This window comes from Polypterus senegalus, chromosome 7, assembly GCF_016835505.1.
Source record: "Polypterus senegalus isolate Bchr_013 chromosome 7, ASM1683550v1, whole genome shotgun sequence".
Taxonomy (NCBI): Eukaryota; Metazoa; Chordata; class Cladistia; order Polypteriformes; family Polypteridae; genus Polypterus; species Polypterus senegalus.
The window spans coordinates 25,244,067-25,250,850 of record NC_053160.1 but is presented as its reverse complement, the minus strand read 5'-3'; the positions used below and the strand labels follow the sequence as shown (position 1 = coordinate 25,250,850).

Genomic DNA, 6,784 nt, shown 5'->3' with positions numbered 1-6,784 from the left:
ACTAATAGCTAATAAATTGAACAAGAGATGAAGGTTCAGGTGATACAGCCTTTTTCCTGCTTACTTACATATGCAAAGTAACTGCAAACATTTACTTCCACAACAAACCCTTTGTTGTTGTTGTTGTTGTTGGTTTTTTATTTTATTTTTGCCTGAAATTACAGCAATTTGTTTTCCCAGCACCTTACCAAAAACAAGTTGTGTAAATAGGAGGCACTGATTACCTTTGTGATAAGAATGAGTCTCCAGACATCATAAAGGTTTGGGGCAGCCACCCGTATGTTATTTCCCAGTTGCAAAAAGTTTTTAGATATTGAACAAAGTTGTTCACAAGACTGAGTCCAAAACAGAACTGATCGTTCGGAGGTAAGATGGTGGTTTTAAGGGCTTGGAAAAGAAATGATGTCATCTAGTCTGGAACCGGAGCTGGATGTGACATCATCAGAGGTGCAGGAATCTGGTGAGATATCCCGGGAATGGTCTGTAAGAAACAGAGAGACAGTCAGCACACCCTGCCACCCCCTGGTCTGGTGTAGTATTACAGTTTCCCCAGGCCCTTTAGCTGTCTTCTAAATGCACATGTATGACAAGTCCTCGCCCCTTAGCCCAGACCCACCGGGTTGGGCAACCTGCACCGAGAAGGTGAGAACAAGAAAGGGCATCAGCGTTGCAGTAAAGAGACCCTTATGATGAATAAGCGAATACTTAAACAACTGATGTTCAAGAAACCGCCTGGTGACCCGATTATTCAACTCTTTGTGTAGGGCCATCCATAGTAAGGGTGCCTGATCTGTCACAAGAGTAAATTCCCGACCCAAGAGATAGTCCTTCAACTATGTCATCACCCATTTAATCACAAGCACTTCCCTCTCCACTGCCGCATACCTGGTCTCCCGATCCAACAGTTTCTGGCTGAGGTATATGATGGGGTATTCTACACCATCGACATTTTGGCTCAACACAGCACCGAGACCTGTGTTCCGAAGCGTCAGTCTGGAGAATGAAAGGAAGAGAAAAATTAGGAGCTTTCAAAATTGGTGTAGATGTAAGAGCCTGTTTTAAGTCGCAAAATGCAGCCTCCGTCGTATCGTTCCAAATCACATTGTTAGAAGCCCTCTTCTTTATTAAATCAGTCAAGGGTGCCACTCTTTCTGAAAACTGGGGTACAAACCGGCGGTAGTACTCGGCTAGTCTGAGAAAGGCTTGGACCTGCCGCTTGGTTCACAGACAGGGCCATCGTATTATGGCTTCTATCTTTGAACACTGTGGTTTGACGGTACCCCTACCCACCAGGTAGTCCAATTACTTAGCTCCCTTCAATCCGAAGAAACATTTCTTTGGATTAATTTGAAGCCCGGCTTTTCCTAGCGTCCGTAATACCGCAGTGACCTGCTGCACGTGTCCTTCCTTGTACTGGAATAGATGATGATGTCATCCAGATAGGCAGCATTGTACGCATTATGGGGGCAGAGCACTCTGTCCACCAGATGCTGAAAATTGCAGGTGCCCCGTGTAACCCGAATGGAAAGACACAATACTCTTAACACTAGAATTACCAGAGCCTACGAAAAACTCGTAGAACCGTCCCACCTTAAATCGCTTCTTAAATCCGTTCGCATCTCTCTGCCATTCGTCTTTTGTCTTCTAAATGTGCCGATAAAGACAAGCTGCAAGCAGCCGGCTATTCCATCACCCCCACCAACTTAGAACGTGCACGAACTTCTCCCAGCTCATGCCTTTATTGATTATGTGGGAGTGAAGAGTGGTAATAATGGATTGTTATTTGGAACACACGCATTTCATGTGTGTTCCGTTTCTACAGTAATCTGTGTAAACACATAATTAAAACAGAAATGTTTTTCATGTTTTGGTAATAATTGACAAAATGTAGGTATAAACTATATAATGTGTGAAGCTTGAATTCCAAATATCAAAGAAACACTTTCACAAAAGGTACAAATATAACAGAACAAATACGCTTTTATTCAAAAATATAACTGCAAAAAAACAACCCGCGTTTACCTGCGACATTGACATGTCTTTGTTATAACAGCTTTGGTGGCGCAACAGTATCAGCCATTGACTGGTAATCAAAAGCTTCATGGGTTTGATCCCGAGCAAGTCTGTTTTGAGAACTGAGCTGCTCGTATTCTTACTATTTTAGAATAAAAAGTTACATTAGATTCCAGTCTGTAACAGCCAGTGTAATGTATGATACTTGTAAAGGTTAGCTTTGTTTTTTTTTTTCTGTTATGTTCACGATCCCACCCCCAATAACCCCCCAACCTCCGCATTTGACACTGCTGTTTTCACATAGACGTGCTATAACAGAGGTAACCTCAAATCATGACGACGGTTCTACATTGGATCAAAAATTCACTTTTGCCATCGCTGTACTTTGTATATGTACATGGGAAGCTCTGCACTCATGACTTTACGCTATGGATCTGACTCGGTGCATGTGCCCAAAACATTAACATTTATATGTTACTTGCATAAAAGCCATATCTATTGTTATTTACCTATTTTCCTTGAATTATTTACTTATATGACAAGGGTTCTACATCGGATCAAGAATGTACTTTTGCCATCGCTGTACTTTGTACTGTATATGTACACGGGAAGCTCTGCACTTGTGACTTTACGCGGTAAATATTTTTATTTAGATTTTCTATTCAAATAACGAAGTGGAGCACAGTATAACACATTGCAACTGTAATTTAATCTTTGGAGCACAAGAGAAACAGAGCAACTCATTGTAATGCCACATCATTCTCATAATGAGTTTCAAGAAAAGGTTAATAAGACAAATACATAGAAAGGAAGTTAAGGATGCAATTGCAGAGATTAACAATGTAGTTGGAACTAAATTTAATGAACACAAAGAAATAACTAACATATTTAAGAAACTTTAGAAATTTCTTTACATATTACAGTGTAATGAAGGAGACATTAATGCCAATGAATTCCTTGGTAAAATGGAGTGGGCAAAGGCCAGTGCACTGTTCGGAGAAGAGCTAAAAAAAAAAACCCTGAAGTCTGTCAAAATACAAGATGATATAAATACCTTACAAAACTGGAAAGCTACAGGTCCAGACAGCTATTGTACTGGCTACCAGCTAGCCAGTAATATTTTTTATGAAAGAACCAGGAGATAACTATTGCCAGGAAAACAAAGCCAGGTTGATTCTGAGGCATTAAAAAAAGATAGTCAAAATCAAGGCACAAACCAAAAGAATAGGGAAAAGGGAAGAAAAGGGGGCTACAGGGTGCCAATAACAGTCAGACAGAAGACTGCATGTATACTTTAATTTTAGTCTAATCTTAGTGAATAAAGTCCTTGACAAAGGGTCATTGGAAAGTGCCATGGCAAAGGCACACAATAAACTCTGAAAATAAAGATGTCCATTAATAAAGCAAAATTGTGTTACAAAAGATGTTAGAAAGTGAATAAAGTCATAGATCAAAAAACTACCAGAAGAATTCAAATCCTCAGATTAAAAAAGCAAGAAACAAAACAAGTTGGGGTTTAATTTTATATATATATTAAACCCTAGGCAAAAATAAAAAAGATTACAAATCATAAAATCTATCCTGTGGAATTTTATAAAAATGTGTCTGTTAAATTTGGACTGCTAATACTAGCTATGTTTGAGGAAGATAAAGAAGATGACGTTTTAGCAAAACCTATAGATCAGGTATGAATTGCTGTCTTTCCTTGAGAATACAAAAGATCGTCCTGAATGTGTGGATCGTAAAGGCCAAACCTGCTACTGAATAATGATGCTAAGATCCCAAGTTTTAGATAAAAGGATAGAAAGATATAACTTCCATTACATCACAAGATTAAACTGAATTTGTTAAAGGTACCCTTCAATGACTATTTGATATAGAAGATACCACTACAGTACCCTGTCATTGTTATTAGTCTTCTTCCACATCTTCATCTTTTTGCACTTCTTTGTGGGTTCAATGTGCTTGATCAACCTTCAACCACTCAGACTCTTTTCTTTCAGATATTCTTTTACTTTATCCATCCAGCTCCACCCTAGCTTGCCCTGTTCTTCCATCCCCATCACTCTTTTACCCACATATTCATTGTCTCTCCTCAAGACATATACATACCACATCAACCTATTTTGTTGTACTTTATTACATATGTCTTCCACGTTTATTGTACCTCTGATTGTCTCATTTCCTATTCTGTCCTTTCTTGTAACTTCAAACATCCATCTCAACCTTCTCATTTCTGCCATATTTAACTTCTTCTGAAGTGCTCCCTTTACTGATGGTGTCTCTGCTCCACACATCATTGCTGGTCTCACCACTGTCTAAAAACCCTTATCTTTAATCTTTGTTATAATTCTTCGATCTCACAATACTCCTTATACATTCTTCTAATTGTTCCATCCACACTGCACTCTATTGGTTATCTCTGCATCTACGAGTAAGTTTCCATCTTGCACCACCACTGATCTTAGATATTTAGATGTATCTACTCTTTTCAGTTGCTCTCCCTGTAGGCTTAGTTCAGAATCCTAAACATCATTAAACCTCAAATATTCTGTCTTCTTCCTAAAGTATCTTCCATTCTTCTAACTTCTTCTCCACTTCCTCTTTTCTGGTGGAACACAACACAGTGTCATTAGCAAAAATGTTCTCATTGTTATTATTTTTTTCATTTGCTTTGTGATGTCATTCAGGTGCATTTTTAGGGTTATCGTGAGTGGTAATGATGCGTATTGCCTGCCATGTGCTTAGTCAACATTGCTGTATACAGCATGATGTTGTTATGCTGAAGCCAGGATTATTTCCTGCCTTTTGCTTATTCTCCATTTTATTGTTCTTTTTATGTTGTTTCAATTGTATTTGTTCATTATTTGTCATTTTTATACTGTCACGTAAAATGTACTGCCCTTCCCTGTGTTTTGTAGGTGGTGGGCCCACTCTGACATCAATTATACAGAGCCCCTCTTTCGGTGTTATATTTTCAGTGAGGAAAATTGCAAAATCTGCAAAAATTCCTAAATTCCTGTTTTTGATTTGTCATTCTAGGGGTATTGAGTTATGCTGGATGGAAAAAAATGAATTTAAACAAATTTACCGCAAGGCTTCAACATAATAAAATGTGAAAAAAGTGAAGACACTGTAGAATAACATTTCACATAAATGAAAATATATATAAATAAAAATTATGCACCGATTTTCTACAACACAAATTCGAGCTATTAATTTTATTTCTTTTTGATGCTTTTCACAGGTAGCAGCATTACTAGATACTTTACCAAGGAATGAGGAACACAGTACATAGTAACCCAATATAACAAGGTAGATTACAAGATAGGTGAAACAAAAAAGAAACACTGAGATGATTGTGAGAGCCTGCAAATGTCCTGGCATCGAAAACAATGAGCTGAACGATCGACAGCAAGAATCAAGAGTAGCTATCTATAAAGCTCTGAAATCAAACACCCCAGAGTCTCCGTCTATACCGCTTTTATCATACAAACCTGTGCATTGGCTCAGATCCTGTGAAGTCAGCCTTCCAGTTAATAAGAATGTTTAATGCAGTTCAGCGTTGTGATGCCCCCCTCACAGGACTCTCGCTGTATACTAATTTGCAAAGTTTTTTTAGCTCGTCCATTCCACCTCAAGCATAGTAACCTTTCTCAAAATATTGAAGAACTCTCAACTGTATTTCTTCATTTTCCATTTTTCTCTGATGTCTTTCAAAACAATATCTGCCTTTTATCTATCATAGTAGAAGGCTTTTAACACACTGTCAGTATTAAGGCTGGCTTTTTTTCTATAACACTTAATGTTTCTACACCTTTTGTTTTGCAACATACTCATTTTTTTTTATTAGGTTTTCTGACAAACCATACAAAGAAAGGTCCAAAAGATAAATGATGATTGACTGACCTGTTAAAAGGCATCTAAAATCATTGCACAGACCGGAGATGTTTTTGTTTTGTTCATTTGAAAAGCAAAAGTATCCCTCCGTTGAAGAATAGTAGCCATGTGTACAAAGAAAATTATATAATTGACTTGTTAAAAGTGATATTTTATTGACATTCTACTTCTGAGATACAATGCATTGAAATTATTATATGACCTACAAGTAAAGAAGACCAGATACAACTATTTTTAAAAAAAAAAATAATGCTGGAAATGCTGACTGAAATTTCTTAAAGCTCTTCAGCAATTCTTTTGGCAGTAAAAAAACATGTCTAATCTCAAGTAGAAAAGCTACAGCCGTTTTGCTGCTTTAATCAGGTTTCCATGGAAACACATCCAAAAGAAGTCATTAAACCTTCCAGGAGCTTAGAGCAGGCAGTGTCAATGACTTTCATAGTCGCCCTGGTTTTTCTCTATGAAGTGTGTTTACTAATAAATAGCTCATTGATCGGCTATCGGGGGACCATGCCTGACCCCAGTTTCAGAAAGGTCTCCCAGCATTATTGCAAGATGCACTCAATCAATATCTAGCCACTGCTTAAACATTTAATTTTGGATGACTGTGGAGATGAGTGAATTGAAGGTTACTGAAGCAATCTTTTGTGACTGCAGTTCTTTACCTTCCATCTTTATAAATCAAGTTATTCTTTTCTCTTTGGTCTTCAGACATTAAGGGTCATATCATAATGCCCATTTAATGCCTCCCACTTCAGTTTATTATTGAGCCATTTTATGGTATATACAAGTCCCACGTATCCCTTTGCTTCAGTCATTTTTTTTTTTCTTCCAGACGCACTCCAAAACTCACTTGTTCTAATCCTGGCCA

At 37.8% G+C, this 6,784-nt stretch overlaps 1 long non-coding RNA gene across 1 annotated transcript; it reads right to left on the bottom strand.

Moving 5' to 3' along the window:
• Nucleotides 1-441: 441 nt before the first annotated feature.
• On the bottom strand, nucleotides 442-6,182 carry LOC120532111. Its single transcript, XR_005634200.1, has 3 exons — nucleotides 5,923-6,182; nucleotides 886-993; nucleotides 442-481 (listed from the first exon to the last, which is right to left on the bottom strand). It is a non-coding gene; the product is annotated as an uncharacterized LOC120532111 (long non-coding RNA).
• Nucleotides 6,183-6,784: the final 602 nt, after the last annotated feature.